The sequence below is a fragment of the Canis aureus genome, chromosome 1 (genome assembly GCF_053574225.1).
Source record: "Canis aureus isolate CA01 chromosome 1, VMU_Caureus_v.1.0, whole genome shotgun sequence".
Taxonomy (NCBI): Eukaryota; Metazoa; Chordata; class Mammalia; order Carnivora; family Canidae; genus Canis; species Canis aureus.
In genome coordinates this window covers 24,955,808-24,974,105 of record NC_135611.1, presented here as the reverse complement: position 1 = coordinate 24,974,105, position 18,298 = coordinate 24,955,808, and positions in this window count along the sequence as shown.

Below are 18,298 nucleotides of genomic sequence, written 5' to 3'. Positions count from 1 at the left end.
GCGTGTGCGGGGCGTGTGTGTGGAGCGCGTGTGCGGGGCACGCACCCACGTGCCACCCCATGGAGCCTGGCTCCCTGGCTTCGAAGCCCGCAGGTGCCCCGCCCACCGCCCAGACCCAGGGCCCCCGCGCTCGCCCAGGACGGTGCCCTGTCGGGTGTGGGTCCTGCGTCCGGATGTGCGAGGTGCTGTGGGACTCGCTCGCCCCGTGCGTGAGCTGCCGAGGCGGGGACGCGGTGTAGACACGCACCTGAAGGGCCGCGCGGCGTCCTGGGAGGAAGCTCGCGGTGGACGGTGCGGCCGAGGGGGCGCGGGTTCTCCCGCTGAGTCCCGAGACCCGCCGAGCGCACAGGCGGACCAGCGGCTGCTACGCCGGCGCGGAGCACTTGCGACTTGCACCTTCGCAGTGAGACCCTTTGAATAAAGAATCTACAGGAATTCCGCGGCGCTTTGGTTGCACCAGATGCTCCTGGTTCTCGCCTTCGGGGGCGCTCGGTTGCGGCGCGTGGGGGAGAGGTTCTGCGCGGAGCTTCATGGAAAGCGACATGTCTACATGTCACATTGTAGAACAACGGACCGTGAAAAGTGCGTATTTTGTTAGATTGCAGGAGGTCTAAGCCAAGCCCTTGGCCTGCGGGGGGCCCGTCCAGTGGGGAGTCCGTCCAGTGCAGAGAGGGTCTGTCCAGTGTGGGGAGGATCCGACCAGTGCAGGGGGGCCTCCAGTGGGGGGGCATCCAGTGGGGGGATCCAGTGCAGGGGTCTATCCAGGGCCAGGGAGGGCCTCCAGTGGGGGGGCCCTCAAGGCGTCCGGGCTCTGGTCCCTCTGGGCCTTTTCTGCGACCGTCGGGAGCCGCGCAGCCAGCAGGTTGATAGCTGGGGAATGTCAGGAAGACAAGTCCCCTTGGAGACCCGCCTCCGGCCAGACTGTCGGTCCAGGTTGTCACCACGGAGACTCAGCCACCAGCTTAGGTAAAGACCCCTCGAGGGCTCGTGCCGCTGACCCCACGACCCCGCCGACCCCGCCAAGCCGCGGCCGCCCTCGGGGAGCAAGTCCCACGGCGGCCACACCTGTCACGCAGCATCTGTCCCCCAGCCCAGCCTGGGCGCCGGGGCCCCTGCACAGACCTTCGAAGGTTCTGATACCGAAAGGAGAAAAAGAAAGGCCCCCGACGCCTCACGGAACCACTGCTGACCTGGGCGCCATGCAACACGCCCCGGACCGTGTTTCTGCCTCAGTCCATCCCCAGAGGATGGTGACTCTGATGGACCCACCGCTTGTTTTCTGTTTGCTCAGTGGCACATCTCATCTGAGTCACAGGAGAGGCCCTGCCCCCCCCCCCAGGGAGGCATTACCGGGGCGCCCCACCTGGCCGACACCTGCCACCTGCTCGCCACACCTGTTCCCAGAGGGCCCCACCCGATACCTTCCTCCGGGGCCTGGGCCCTGTCCCTGCTGTCCCTGCTGTCCCTGGCTGCCCCCCAGCTGCCCCCAGTGCCCCCGGCTGCCCTCCACTGTCCCCCACTGCCCCCAGCTGCCCCCCCGCTGCTCCCCGCTGTCCCCAGCTGCTCCCCATTGCCCCCCTGCTGTCCCAGCCTGCTCCACAATGTCCCCAGCTGCCTCCAGCTGCCCCCCGCTGCCCCCGGCTACCCCTGCTGCCCACCGCTGCCTCCGGCTGCTGCCCGCTGTCCCCTGCTGCCCCTGGCTGCTCCCCGCTGTCCCCTGCTGCCCCTGGCTGCTCCCCGCTGTCCCCTGCTGCCCCTGGCTGCTCCCCACTGCCCCTGCTGCCTCTCCCTGCTGCCCCCCGGCCATTCCCCACTGCCCCCGCTGCCCCCAGCTGCTCCCCAGTGCCCCTGCCCGCTGCCTCCACTGCCCCCCGGGTGCCCCCGCTGCCCCCTGTTGTCCCCCCACTGCCCCTGCTGCCCCCCACTGGCCCCCGCTGCCCCCCGCTGTCCCCAGCTGCCCCTGGCTGCTCCCCACTGCCCCCCGCTGCTCCCCGTTGCCCCCGCTGCCCCCGAGCCCCCTCGGGTTCTGTGCGGCCTGGGCAGCCAGGGCCCTCCACGGAGCGCCACTCCCAGGCCTCCCGCCCATCCAGAGTGGCTGCGCCAGAGCCAGGTGCTCACGTGTCCGCCGGGAATTCCTTTCTGCAGAGCTGATGGAGGCCCAACCTTTACTCTGAACCATACAGCTTCCTTTCAATGTGCTTCCTTTCAGTGTCGCTATTTTTTCATTTCATGGCTTTCAAAAATCACATTTTCTGTTTTTGTCTAGTTGAAAGCTATACTTAAATGTGTACAACACTATTCATAGCATTTAGCCCATTTACTTGTGACTCCAAAGCAGCCGCCTACGAGAGTACAACCGTGTTGGGACTTTTCAGTAGTTCACGTGTGCTTGCGTTCTCATCATCGCAAGTCATGGAGGTTTCTAACAGTCGTGTGCGCTCACTTTTCAACATAATTCCCGGTTATATGCAGAGAAATAGTTCTGTTGTGTATCTGCCTCTTTTAACTGAGCAATGGTGACATAGGTCCTAGACCCGAGGTCTGTAACTGCAATATTTTATTTTATTTTATTTTATTTTTTATTTACTTATTATTATTATTATTATTTAAGATTTTATTTATTCATCCATGAGAGACACAGAGAGAGGCAGAGGGAGGAGAAGCAGGCTCAAGGCAGGGAGCCTGATGCGGGAATTGATCCCGGGACTCTAGGATCACACCCTGGGCCAAAGGCAGGCACTGAACGGCTGAGCCACCCAGGGATCCCTGTAACTGCAATATTTCAAAGAAAGATGTCTCTCTAAGTGCTGCTGGCCACGGAATCCGCTTTTCCTGCTTGTTCCTAGAGCTGTGGTCCCACCATAGCACAAGCTCCCGGAGACTAAGCGGCGATACACGGGGTCTCCTGCTTTTGTCTCCTGCAGTCTTTCAAAACCAAAGCGCATATGCGCAGGGGAAACTACATGGGTTTTAAAATCTAGTCTCAAAGAAATACATTTATTTTTTTGTAGCTATCCTTTCCTCAAGCCCAGGTTCTCCGTGGACGTGTTCGCAGATTGTCCGAGGGCCTCCCGGCGGGCGGAGCCTGAGCCAAGGTTTGGGGCTGGTACCCAGGGCGAGAGCAAGAGCCCGCAGCGGGAGCGGTTCCAGCAGGAGACAGGCGCCTCGGGGTCCGGGCTGGGATCGTGCGGCAAAAGGACTCCACGTGAGATTAGAATGCCGTTATCTCTAATCAAGTATACAGATCCACAGATGACATAATTGTGTTTGCACAAAACCTCGCACAAGCTACCGAATTATTAGAATGAGTTGAGCATGGTTGCAAAAAACAATTTCTGCATGTTTACATTAGAAATGAACTTCAGAACAGGTCTCTGGAAACAAATCTTAAAAGTATCATATGAAATACTTGTTGGTAATAACACCCTTTTAGATTCTGATTTTTGTTGTGTTTTGTTTTTTAATTAGACCTCTAGGTGGGAGAGAGAAAATGAGGCTGGGCTTGGAGCCTGACCCGGGACTCCCGGCTCCTGCCCCGACGTGTTCCGAGCGGAAATCAAGGGTTGGATGCGCAGCCAACTGAGCCACCCAGGCAACCCTGAATTGTTTTTGGAAAGGGGATTACAAAGGTGTGAGGAGGAAAACAGCTATAAGAAAAGGATACCGGGATCCCTGGGTGGCGCAGCGGTTTGGCGCCTGCCTTTGGCCCGGGGCGCGATCCTGGAGACCCGGGATCGAATCCCACGTCGGGCTCCCTGCATGGAGCCTGCTTCTCCCTCTGCCTGTGTCTCTGCCTCTCTCTCTCTCTCTGTGACTATCATGAATAAATAAATAAAATCTTTAAAAAAAAAAAAAAAAAAAAAAAAAAAAAAAAAAAAAAAAAAAAAAAAAAAAAAAAAAGAAAAGGATACCATGGGGCGCCCGGTGGCTCGGGCGTGGTGTCAGGGTCCTGGGGTCGGGTCCTGGGTTTGGGTCCTGGGGCCGGGGTCCTGGGTTCGGGGTACTGGGGTCAGGGTACTGGGGTCGGATCCTAGGGTCAGGGTCCTGAGGTTGGGGTCCTGGGGTTGAGTCCCACATCGGCCTCCTGCTCTGCGGGGAGCCTGCTGCTCCCCCTGCTTGTGCTCACCCCTGTTCACTGTCTCTTTTCTTTTGTCAAATAAATAAAATCTTTTTTAAAAATAATAAATTTATGTTTTATTGGTGTTCAATTTGCCAACATACAGAATAACACCCAGTGCTCATCCTGTCAAGTGCCCCCCTCAGTGCCCGTCACCCATTCACCCCCACCCCCCACCCTCCTCCTCTTCCACCACCCCTAGTTCATTTCCCAGAGTTAGGAGTCTTTATGTTCTGTCTCCCTTTCTGATATTTCCCACACATTTCTTCTCCCTTCCCTTCTATTCCCTTTCACTATTATTTATATTCCCCAAATGAATGAGAACATATGATGTTTGTCCTTCTCCGATTGACTTATTTCACTCAGCATCATACCCTCCAGATCCACCAACGTAGAAGCAAATGGTGGGTATTTGTTGTTTCTGATGGCTGAGGAATATCCCACTGTACACATAGACCACAGCTTCTTTATCCATTCATCTTTCGATGAACACCGAGGCTCCTTCCACAGTTTGGCTATTGTGGACATTGCTGCTAGAAACATCGGGGTGCAGGTGTCCTGGCATTTCATTGCATCTGTATCTTTGGGGTAAATCCCCAGCAGTGCAATTGCTGGGTCGTAGGGCAGATCTATTTTTAACCCTTTGAGGAACCTCCACACAGTTTTCTGGAGTGGCTGCACCAGTTCACATTCCCACCAACAGTGTAAGAGGGCTCCCCTTTCTCCACATCCTCTCCAACATTTGTGGTTTCCTGCCTTGTTAATTTTCCCCATTCTCACTGGTGTGAGGTGGTATCTCATGGTGGTTTTGATTTGTATTTCCCCGATGACAAGTGATGCAGAGCATTTTCTCATGTGCATGTTGGCCATGTCTATGTCTTCCTCTGTGAGATTTCTGTTCATGTCTTTTGCCCATTTCATGATTGGATTGTTTGTTTCTTTGCTGTTGAGTTTAATAAATTCTCTATAGATCTTGGAAACTAGCCCTTTATCTGATACGTCATTTGCAAATACCTTCTCCCATTCTGTAGGTTGTCTTTTAGTTTTGTTGACTGTATCCTTTACTGTGCAAAAGCTTCTTATTTTGATGAAGTCCCAATAGTTCATTTTTGCTTTTGTTTAATAAATAAAATCTTTAAAAAAATAATATATTTTCCTTAAAACAGCAAATGTCACTGGTGAATCACGCTAGGCCCTCAACAGATTCTCTGGCTTACTCAGCGGACCTTCCGAGAAATGCTCCAGGGCACCCCCACACTTCTGTCGGCGGGCCAAGCTGACCCCGGGGGCGACTTTCCCATTGGAGCAGGTGCTGCAGGGACTCAGGTCGCACTTGCGGGGCCTGCCCGTGGCCGTGGGGCCTGGATGGCAGGTGCCTCCGGGCGGGGGTCCCCGGGGCTGCAGCTGAGTGATGGGCCCCACGCAGGAGGCGTGTCCGGGGTCCAGTCCCGGGGCCGACATGGGGGGGTGGGCATCCTGGTGCCACCGGGGGGGGGTGTCCTCGCCCCGTCCTGCCCCCCGCCCCCGTGCCCCGTCCCGCCCTCTGCGGCCTCGGGTAGCAGTCTGCGGCCCCACGCCCACCCCTGCCCACAACGTCCATCACCAGCCAGTGAGGCTGCTCAGCGCGCTGTTTGGCTTTGGAGTCGGATTCAAATGTTCCTCTTGAAATAGCAGCCTTGCGCAGCCCGGGAGGCTCAGCAGTTTCAGGCTGCCTTCAGCCCCGCGCGTGACCCCGGGGTCCTGGGATCGAATCCCACATCGGGCTCCCCGCATGGAGCCTGCTTCTCCCTCTGCCTGTGTCTCTGCCTCTCTCTCTCTGTGCGTCTCTCATGAATAAATAAAATCTTAAAAAAAAAAATAAAACAGCAGCCTGTGCCTTCATGAGGTTGTTTCAGTGTCACCTGTTGGGACTTCAGCGTCTGTGAACCTCCTTGGCCTCACTTTACACACGGACTTTCTGAAGCATGAAGAATGCCAGGAGCTGCAGTTTCCATCATCTGAACCCGGCGTCGTGGGGTGAAACGCGGCCTTGCCAAGGGCCTGGCAGGAAGCGTGCACACACACTCAGCTAGCTGTAACAGGAGCTCCCACAGAGCTTGGCCTGTGAGCAAAGCCACTCGCATGGAGTTGTACCGTGGCTACCGCGACCTGTATCTGCAAGCACCGAAGGTTCCAGCAAGCCACACCAGCAAACAGAGTAAGAATGCTTTGAAGCTGAGTACAAAGGCCCATCTCCCCCACTGCATGGCCAGGTGACCCCAACTCCTCCTCACTGGCCATCTTCCGGGAGCTGCTACCTGGATGAGGGTACCGTTTGTCACTCCCATCTTTGGCATGGACTCCCAGGTGATCTGGCATCTGTTCCACTTCTGTGAGATTTCCTACTTACAATTAAAGGGCAGCACATATTTTGGATCCCAAAGACCTACGTGTTTCAAATATTAGCCTTATCTCAAACTAATGTCTCTGATGGGCCGTAGCTTTTCAATACTACCTGTCCACCAGGAACACCCACTGGACAGACTGGGGGACAGGGTGTGCTTGCCATGCAGGACCCTCGATGAAAGGAGCTGCTGTTGTTATAACATCCATGTTCTAGATTTAATTTAAAAGCATTTGCCCAGTTACTATAGACTTAGTACTTTATACCTTGGAATGCTGTCTTCACTCACAACTGTAGCTTAAAATGCCAGTGAAAGAAAGAGGCACCAGAGTAAATTAAAAGGGGAAATAAGAGTTTCTTGAGACAAACAAAAATGGAAACACAAAATACCAAAATCTACAGGATGCAGCAAAAGCAGTTCTTATAGGGACATTCATTGCAATAAATGCCCATATTAACAAATAAATAACTCACCTTGATGCCTTAAGGAACTAGAAAAGAACAAATTGAGCCCAAAATTAGCCAAAGGAAGGAAATAATAAAAATCAGAGCAGAAATAATGAAACAGAAAACAGAAAAACAATAGAAAAGATTAAACAAACTAAGAGTTGGCTCTTGGAAGGGATAAAATGAAATTGACAAACCAAGGAAAAAAGAGAAAGACCAAATTAACAAAATTGTAAATGAGAAGGGAAACTGATAGCACAGAAATTCAAACAATCATAAGAGGCTATTATGAACAACTGCATGCCAACAAATTGGATAACCTAGAAGAAATGGAAAAATTCTTAGAAACATACAAAGTTTTAAGATAACCAGGAAGAAATAAGAAATCTGAACAGACCACCAATAAGGAGATTGAAACAGTAATCAAGATTACTGATTTCTTTTCTTTGTCCCAACAAAGAAAAGCCCAGGACCAGATGGTTTCACTAGTGAATTTTACCAAACATTTAAAGTATTAACTCCAATTCTTCTCAAACTCTTCCAAAAAACTGAAGATGAAGGAATACTCCCACACTTATTTCACAAGGCCAACATTACCCTAATACCAAAGCCAGATAAGGACACCAGTAGAAAATAAAACTAGAGGTCAATGTCCCTGATGAAGAGAGATGCAAAACTTCTCAAGATATTAGTAAATGAATTCAGCAGTACTAAAAGGATCATTCTCCATGATGAGGTGGGATTTATCCCTGTGATGCAAGGATGGTCCAACACAAGCAAATTACCTACTCTCACTACTGTTCAACACAATACTAGAGGCCCTATTCAGAGCAGCCAGGCAAGAGAAAGAAATAAGTTATTAGAATTGAAAAGGAAGGGGGTGCCTGGGTGGTGTGGTCACTTGAGTGTCTGACTTGATGTCAGTTCGGGTTGTGCTTGGCTCAGAGTCTGCTTGAGATACTCTCTCCCTCTCCCTCTGCCTTCCTGCTCATGCATGCTCACTATCTCTCCCTCCCTCCCTCTCTCTCTCTCAAAACAAATAAATAAACAAACCTTAAAAAAAAGGAAGAAATAAAATTGTCTCTATTTGCAGATGCTCTGATTTTATATACAGAGAATCCTAAAGTCTCAACCAAAAACATTGTTAGAACTAATGAACAAATTCAGTAAAGGTACAAGACATAACATTAACATACAAAATCAGTAGCATTTCTATATACTTACAATGAATTTTCTAATATTAACAATGAATTTTCTGAAAAAATAATAAAGAAATTGATCCCGTTTATAACTTCATCAAAAACAATACTAAGGAATAAGGAATAAATTTAACCAAGGACATAAAAGAGCTCTACTCTGAAAACTGTAAGACTGATATAACTATAAAGTGATAAATTGAGGAAGACATTGATGAATAATATCCCGTGTTCATGGATCAGAATTAACATTGTTAAAATATCAATACTACCAGAAGCCATCTATAGATTCAATGCAATCCTTATCAAAATTCCAATGGCATTTTTTACGTAAGTAGAAAAAAAAACACACTCCTAAAATATATATGGAATCACAAAATAGCCCAAGAAATCCTGGGAAAGAACATAGCAGAAGGCACTACACCTCCTGATTTCAAGGTACACTATAAAGCTATAGTCATTAAAACAGTATGGCACTGGCATAAAAAAACAGGCCAATAAACCAATGAAACAGAATCAAGAGCCCAGAAATAAAGCCAAGAATATATAGTCAACTAGTATTTGACAAGAAAGTCAAGAATACACAAAAAAGACAGACTTTTCAGTAAATGCTGCTGGAAAAACTGGACATTTACATGTGAAAGAATAAAACTTGACCTCTATCTTATACCACTAACAAAAATAAATTCAAAATGAAAAAAAAATAAAAAAATTAATTCAAAATGGATTAAAGACTTATAACCTGAAATCATGAAATTCTTAGAAGATATAGGAAATATCCTCATTGGTAGGGGACTTAGTAATGATTTTTTGGAAATCACACCTAAAGTGCAAGCAACATAAGATAAAAACAAGTGGGACTACATCAAACTACAAAGCTTCTGCACAGCAAAAGAAAACCATCAACAAAATGAAAAGAACCTACGGAATGGAAGAAAATATTTATAAGCCATATATATGATAAGAGGTTAATATCCAAAATACATAAAGAACACCCATAACTCAATAACAAAAACAACCCAATTAGAAAATAGACAAGTGACATGAGTAAACATTTCTTCAAAGAAGACAGATGAAAGGCCAATGGGCACATGAAAAGAGGCTCAACATCACTAGTTATTAGGGAAATGCAAATTAAGACCACAATGAGATACTACCTCACAAATGTTAGAATGGCTATCATCAAAAAGATAAGAGATAACAAATGCTGGCAAGGATATAGAGAAAAGGGAAACCTCATGCATTGTTCGTGGGACAGTGAATTAGAGCAGCTACATGGAAAATTGTATGGAGAATCCTCAAAAAATGAAAAAGAGAAGGGAAGGGAGTTCAGGAGGCAAGATGGTGGCAGAGTAGTGGTCCTTGATTGATCCAGTTCCCCCAACTTACCTTGATAACTTTCAAACCATCCTGAACACCTATGAATTCAACCTGAGATATAAAGAGAGAAGAGCTGGAATGTTACAGAGAGAAAAGCTATCTCTTCCACAAGGCAGGAAAGCAAAGAATAGGAAAGGCAAGGGAGGTGAGCCACGGAAAGTCGTGGCAGGAAAGCAGTGGGGTGGACAAATGGGAACTTTAGAAATCTGGGCCCCAAAGTCTTCCCTGAATGAAAAGTGCTCAGCAGGGAAATAGGGCAGAAATGCAGGATGGCCAGTGAAGCCTCAATATACCCAAAGACACAGTCCAATCTTGGTAAAGGGCTGGAGCCCCATAACCCTTCGGGGCATTTGGGGGAAGCCGGTGGGTTACACGGGCCAGCTCCAGAGCTCCCTTTACCCTAAAGCCCACAAAGGACAGAGGTGGCTCTCGGCCTGCCCCCAGGAGCATCTCAGCCAGGGTGGACCGGACGACTGCAGTTAGTTACTCCCAGGGAGCTCTTGGCTCCAGAGCCAGACATCTGGCCACTGCATATTTTTTTCTCTTCTTTCACCTTTCACCTTAGGAGGGTGGGGTGGGCTCTAGAGAACAGAGGCCTCACAGGGTAAACAGCTCAGACGGAGCCCAGCACCTGGCGAGGGACAGGACATCTCCGCCCAGGCACAGACACTCCTGAGAATCACCACAGCAGGCCCCTCCCCAGAACTGCTGGAAGAACAGGGGAAGAGCAAGTTTACTGAACAAGCAGCACTGGAAAACTCCAGGACCGAGGAAAAATAGCATATAGAACTAGACGTTTGTTTTTTTTTTTTTTCCATTATGATTCGTTATTTCAGGTTAAAAATTTACAATATTTTTTCTCTTTTCCTGCCTTAACTAAAATATTTTAACAACTCTTTGTTTTTAAGCTTTTTCCCTTTTGACTTTCATATTTCTACAGTTACATGTCTTAGATGTAATATAGAATATTTCTGGGTCATACTGGGTCACAAATCTTTCATTTTTCAATGTATTCAATTTAATTTTGGTAGATACATGAGTTATAGGTTTTTGTTTTTTGTTTTTTTCTGACTCATTTTGTTTTATACTGGTGTAAGTTAGTACCTTCTACCACACAGACCAAAATACAACCTGAACCAAGTGGAACACCCTGTTGGTTCCTTCTATGAGACTATATTCTCTCTTCCTTCCCATTCTGCCCCATTCTTTTATCTTGTTTTTGTGGTTGATGTTGGGTCTTTATGTAAGTGTTGCTGGTTTATATAAATTTGGAATTGAGCATCTTCTAACATACAGAACAAAATACACCCAGAACCAAGAGGATCACCCTGTAGGTCCCCACAGGACCTATTAAATTGTCTCTCCAATATTCCCCATCCTTTTTTGTTTGTTTGTTTGTTTTTGATTTTTATTCTTATTATTTTGTTTTAAAACTTGTTTTTCACTTTAGTGGTCCTATTATTTTGCTCTCTTTTACTTTTTTATTTTCTGTTCTCTGACATCTTTGGAATTATCTGGGGTGTATTTACTGAGGTCATCATTGATATTTTTTACTCTGCTCACTCATGCAGAGACTCTGCACTGAATAAAATGACTAGAAGGAAGAATTCACCACAAAAGAAAGAACCAGAAGCAATTCTCTCTGCCACAGAATTGCAGAAAATGGATTTAAATACCACATCAGAAATACAATTCAGAAGTACAATTATAAAACTAGTGGTGGCTCTGGAAAAAGACATAAAGGATTCTAGAAACTTACTGCAGAATAGAGATCTAATCAGGCCTAAATAAAAAGAAAATACTTTAACTGAGATACAGTCTAAACTAGATGCTCTAACTGCGAGGTTAATGAGATGGAAGAAAGAATGACAGAGAAGATAAGTTGATGGAAAGGAAGGAAGCTGAGGGAAAAAAAATTAACAGCCCACGAGGAAAGGCTGAGGAAAATAAATGATAGTTTGAGAAGGAATAATATACATCTAATTGGGATTCCAGAAGAGGCTGGGAGAGAGAGAGAGGAGCACAAAGTATATTTGAACAAATTATAGATGAAAACTTCCCTAATCTGGGGGGAAGCAGGCATCCAGATCCAAGAGATAGAGGGGACCACCCCAAAAAATCAATAAAAACCATTCAACACCTTGACATGTAATGGTGAAACTTGCAAATTTCAAAGATAAAGATAAAATCCATAAGGCAGTGAGAGATAAAAGATTCTTAACTTATATGTGGATAAATATCAGATTAACAGCAGACTCTCCACAGAGACCTGGCAATCCAGAAAGGGCTGGCAGGATATACTCAGGGTCTTAAATGAGAAGAACCTGCAGCCAAGGATACTCTATCCAGCAAGGCTGTCATTTAGAATAGGTAAAGAGCTTCCAAGATAGGCAGAAACTGAAAGAATATGTGCCCACCAAACGAGCTCTGCAAGAAATATTAAGGGGGGCCCTGCAAAAGAAAGAGGAAGCCCATGGAAACAATCCACAAAAACAGGGACTGAGTAGGTATTACAAGGACACTAAATTCGTATCTTTCAATAGTTACTCTGAACGTGAATGGGCTAAATGATCCCATCAAAAGACACAGGGTTTCAGACTGGATAAAAGAGCAAGACCCATCTACCTGCTGTCTACAAGAGACTCCTTTTAGACCTAAAGACACCTACAGCCTGAAAATGAAAGGTTGGAGAACCATTTACCATTCAGTGGTCCTCAAAAGAAAGCATAGCATATATTTAGATTTTTAAAACAAAGACTTTAGTAAGAGATGAAGAGGGACACTATATCATACTTAAAGGGTCTATCCAACAAGAAGACCTAACAATCATGAATATTTATGCCCCTAATGTGGGAGCTGCCAAGTATATTAATCAACTAATAACCAAAGTAAAGACATACTTAGATAATCATTCACTAATAGTAGGAGACTTCAACATGGCACTTTCAGCAAATGACAGATATTCTAAGCACAACATCACCAAAGAAATAAGGACCTTGAATGATACACTGGACCGTATAAATTTCACAGATATATAAACACTTCATCCTAAGGCAACTGAATACACATTTTTCTGAAGTGCACATGGAACTTTCTCCCAGAATAGACCACATACTGGGTCACAAATCAGGTCTCAACTGATACCAAAAGATTGAGATTGTCCCCTGCATATTTTCAGACCATGATGCTTTGACACTAGAACTCCTGGCTTCCCAGGGGAATTCTATCAAATGTTTAAAGAAGAAACAATACCTATTCTACTAAAGCTGTTCCAAAGGATAGAAAGGGATGTAATACTTCCAAACTCGTTCTATGAGGCCAGCATCACCTTAATTCCAAAACCAGACAAAACCCTACCAAAAGGGGGAATTATAGACCCATATCCCTGATGAACACAGATGCAGAAATTCTCAACAAGATACTAGCCAATAGAATCCAACAGTACATGAAGAAGATTATTCACCATGAGCAAGTGGGATTGACCCTGGGATGCAAGGCTGGTTCAACACTCGTAAAGCAATCAACGTGATAGATCACATCAACGAGAGAAAAAACAAGAACCATATGATTCCCTCAATAGATGCAGAGAAAACATTTGATATAATACAGCATCCATTTCTGATCAAAACTCTTCAGAGTGTAGGGATGGAGGAAACATTCCTCAACATCTCAAAAGCCATCTATGAAAAGCCCACAGCAAATATCATTCTCCATGGGGAAGCACTGAGAGCCTTTCCCCTAAGATCAGGAACACGACAGGGATGTCCACTCTCACCACTGATATTCAACATAGTCCTAGAAGTCCTAGCTTCAGCAATCAGGCAACAAAAAGAAATAAAAGGCATTCAAATTGGCAAAGAAGTCAAACTCTCCCTCTTTGCCGATGACATGATACTCTACCTAGAAAACCCAAAAGCCTCCACCCCAAGATTGCTAGAACTCATACAGCAATTCGGCAGTGTGGCAGGATACAAAATCAATGCCCAGAAGTCAGTGGCATTTCTATATACTAACCACGAGACTGAAGAAAGAGAAATTAAGGAGTCAATCCCATTTACAATTGCACCCAAAAGCATAAGATACCTAGGGATAAACCTAACCAAGGAGGTAAAGGATCTATACCCTAAAAACTACAGAACACTTCTGAAAGAAATGGAGGAAGACACAAAGAGATGGAAAAATATTCCATGCTCATGGATTGGAAGAATTAATATCCTGAAAATGTCCATGCTACCCAGGGCAATTTACACATTTAATGCAATCCCTATCAAAGTACCATGGACGTTCTTCAGAGAGTTGGAACAAGTCACTTTAAGATTTGTGTGGAATCAGAAAAGACCCCAAATAGCCAGGGGAATATTAAAAAAGAAAACCAGAGCGGGGGGCATCACAATGCCACATTTCAGGTTGTACTACAAAGCTGTGGTCAAGACAGTGTGGTCCTGGCACAAAAACAGACACATAGATCAATGGAACAGAATAGAGAACCCAGAAGTGGACCCTCAACTAATGGTCAACTAATATTCGACAAAGGAGGAAAGACTGTCCACTGGAAAAAAGACAGTTTCTTCAGTAAATGGTGCTGGGAAAATTGGACATCCACATGCAGAAGAATGAAACTAGACCACTCTCTTGCACCATTCACAAAGATAAACTCAAAATGGATGAAAGATCTAAATGTGAGACAAGATTCCATCAAAATCCTAGAGGAGAACACAGGCAACACCCTTTTTGAGCTTGGCCACAGAAACTTCTTGCAAGACACATCCATGAAGACAGGGGAAACAGAAGCAAAAATGAATTATTGGGACTTCATCAGGATAGGAAGTTTCTGTACAGCAAAAGAAATAGTCAACAAAACTACAAGACACCCTACAGAATGGGAGAAGATACTTGCAAATGACGTATCAGATAAAGGGCTAGTTTCCAAGATCTATAGAGAACCTATTAAACTCAACAGCAAAGAAACAAACAATCCAATCATGAAATGGGCAAAAGACATGAACAGAAATCTCACAGAGGAAGACATAGACATGGCCAACAAGCACATGAGAAAATGCTCATCACTTGCCATCAGGGAAATACAAATCAAAACCACCATGAGATAACACCTCACACCAGTGAGAATGGGGAAAATTAACAAGGCAGGAAACCACAAATGTTGGAGAGGATGTGGAGAAAGGGGGACCCTCCTGCACTGTTGGTGGGAATGTGAACTGGTGCAGCCACTCTGGAAAACCGTGTGGAGGTTCCTCAAAGGGTTAAAAATAGATCTGCCCTATGACCCAGCAACCGCACTGCTGGGGATTTACCCCAAAGATACAGATGCAGTGAAACGCCGGGACACCTGCACCCTGATGTTTATAGCAGCAATGTCCACAATAGCCAAATTGTGGAAGGAGCCTCGGTGTCCATCGAAAGATGATGGATAAAGAAGATGTGGTCTCTGTATACGTGATATTCCTCAACCATCAAAATAAGAAATCTTGCCATTTGCAACGATGTGGATAGAAACAGAGGTACTATGCTAAGCGAAATAAGTCAGTCAGAGAAAGACAATTATATGATTTCATTTATTTGTGGAATTTAAGAATCAAAACAGAGGAACATAGGGGATTGGAGGGAAAAATAAAAGAAGACAAAATTAGAGAGGGAGACAGACCATACGAGACTGTTAATAATAGCAAACAAACTGAGGGTTGCTGGAGGGGAAGTGGCTTGGGAGATGAGGTAACCGGGTGATGGCATTAAGGAGGGGATGTGATGTGATGAGCACTGGGTGTTACATACAACTGATGAATCACTGAACTCTGCCTCTAAAATTGATAATACACCATATATTCATTAATTTTATTTATTTTTTAAATATTTTATTTATTCATTCATGAGAAAGAGACAGAGGCAGAGACACAGGCAGAGGGAGAAGCAGGCTCCATGCAGGGAGCCTGATGTGGGACTCGATCCCGGGTCTCCAGGATCACGCCCTGGGCTGAAGGTGGTGCTAAACTGCTGAGCCACCCGGGCTGCCCCATTAATTGATTCTAAATAAAAATTTTTAAAAGGTACAAACTTCCAGTTGTAAGTTAAATAAGCACTAGGTATGAGTAGTAGCTAACCCTGCCTTGTGATACATAGCAACGTCGTTAAGGGAGTAAATCCTAAGGTGTCTCATCACAACCTTTTTTAAACATTTTTTATCTATGTGAGAAGATGGAGTTAACTGAACCTAATGCAGGCATCATTTCACAATATATGCAAATCAAACCACCATGCTGTACAGCTTAAACTTACACAGTAGTGTATGTCAATTATTTCTCAATAAAACTGGAAACAAAAATTCAGATGTTAGTGCTCCACAGCAATTTGTACAATTTAGATTCGAATGTCAAAGTAAAGACTTAATTACCAGGCCTAAAACTTCCTTCCCATAGATTTTAAGTAAAATACATTTCCCTCTGCGTTATTGTTGCCATATACAGATATTGTTGCCATATACATATGCCATTTCTGCTTTAATGAACCACAGTGCGGGGTTGGGAGCAGGGTGTGTATGTGTGTCTTAACCTTAGAAACAATGTGAAAATGCAAAGAGAAAATAGTTTAAAAAAATATTTTCCCTAGTTGCCCCTTTCCCCTCGTCCTTTTTCCTCATCTGGCTTTCTTTTTAGGTTAGGGAGCAGCTAGTGCTGATTTGGGCTCTGTTACTTCAGCAATCTTTTTACTTCCCCCGTTTTGTCCTGAAGGAGACCCTGGATGAACCTCCGGCCCCCAAGGCCAGGACCTTGCACTTCAGGCACCCCTGCCTTTCTGCATCTAGAACCCATAACCTTCACTGTTCATCCCTAACAGGGGCATGATCACACTCCTCCGGAATGCGGCCCATGGACACTCAGGCTTTGCCTTACTGTCAACCTCCTTGAAGCCTCGGATGAGCATGTGTATTCTCCATTTCCACTCTGAGGTTTCTTTCTCTATCAGCCAGTCTCTGCCTGCAAGTGCTTCAGCCAAGCACAGCTACAGAGGAGGGGAGGCAAGATGTGGCGACCCACCCAGATGGAGGGGCTGCTGCCCACGAACAGGAACATATTTGGTTCTCATCATCCTTGCTGATTAGCCATGAAGTGCCCGTGCAAGCTACGTGAGTGACGGGGATGCAAGGCAAATGCGGCAAAGTTTAGCCCATCAGGTTCCATAGACAGGTCTCCCTGCGCAGAACACGAGTAACAAGACAGCACTGAAGACTACAGCTGTTCTCTGTGTCACCTCGCTGTACCGCACAGCTGCTCACCAGGGCGTGGCATGCCGGGGTTTAAGTCTGGTTGCATTTCCTTGGGGCTCAGTGAAGCCAACCTCTGTCCTTTGGTGAAACCTGATCATTCTTAATCAGGGATATGCTGAACTTCTCAGTGCTAAAATTTTCCATAAATTCCAGCTTCTGATCGCTTCAGATGTTCCAGTGACTGGCCTCGAGTAAATGGAAAATTCCAATCTGAGCTGGCTCAAGCGTGCCACAGACACAGGCTCACACATCATGGCCACTAATGGGACCCTCCACATAGGAGCAGTGGGAAAACGCAAACTCCCTTTTTGCCAAAGGGGCAATGGGACAATTTCCTGAGGTCAAATCCTCTTTGGATGTATGAAAAGATTAAATGTGCAGATATATAAAGACTAGATCTAATTACCAAGTTTTAATTACTTGCTCTCCAGTATGGATTTAGGTGTTTGAAAATAGCTACTAACAGCTGCTTTGCCAAGGTCAACCCAGATAGCAAGAAGACGCCAGCACTGACTGGCCCTGGACAAACCTTCTCACATCACAGGCTAAGGGAAGTGATGTTGGAGCATGGGACACAAAGCAGTATCTCCTCTCTGTAGCCGTACATGCGAGAACAGGATAGGTACTTTCTTCCCTTCCTACCACTCTAAAGAGAAAAGGATGAAAGTAGTAGACTGTGAGCAATTTAAAGAAAAATTAGAAGGTTAAAAGCCCAAAGAAGATGGAAAACACCAGCAGAAGAGACAGGCAAAGAATGTTAATAAATTGGCTTCAGCTCCAAAAATACAAAGAATTTCAAAGGACCCAAAGCATTGACTTACTTTATTTTCATGCCTGGCATAAGCGGAAAAAAAAATCAAATAAACTGGAAATTGGGATCTGAATTCCAGACCCAGTTCTCCTCCTCTCCTTTCTTCAACTAAAAGTATTGGTCTCAGTTCTAAAATGATCCACTAAAGGCAAAATTCGATACAAATTCTCTGCAAGCCTAGGGTGTATGACTCAGAACTCCTATTACTCTAAAATGCTTTTAAAATAATGCAGTTACCAAACGGTCTAGATTTCTCAACATAAGTTGCATTAGATTTTGCAGACAAGTGTTTGATGATTATTTCCAACTTTTTGGGGAAAGTACTAATACTTGTCCCTTATTTCTGAACCAAAAGAAGTAATAATTAAGTTACAACCCACCATATCCTGCATCCTCTTTAATAGGGGAATAAAAAGTGCCAGTCACTGGAGCACCACAGCAGCAAGCTCTGTAATATTATCTCCAGAGGTCGCTGGAGGGCAGTCAGAGCCATCATATTAGAGGACTTCACAGACCCTGCTTTTGGCACCCTTAGCATAAGGAGAATGAAAACAGCCACTATTCTCAGAGAAGGACAGCAATGGTGACAAGTGGTCACCATTTTAAGTGTCCAAAGAAAATGCTGACCCAGATTCAATAAAACACAAATCAAAATATACTTCAATCATTACAGAGTCTTAAATCT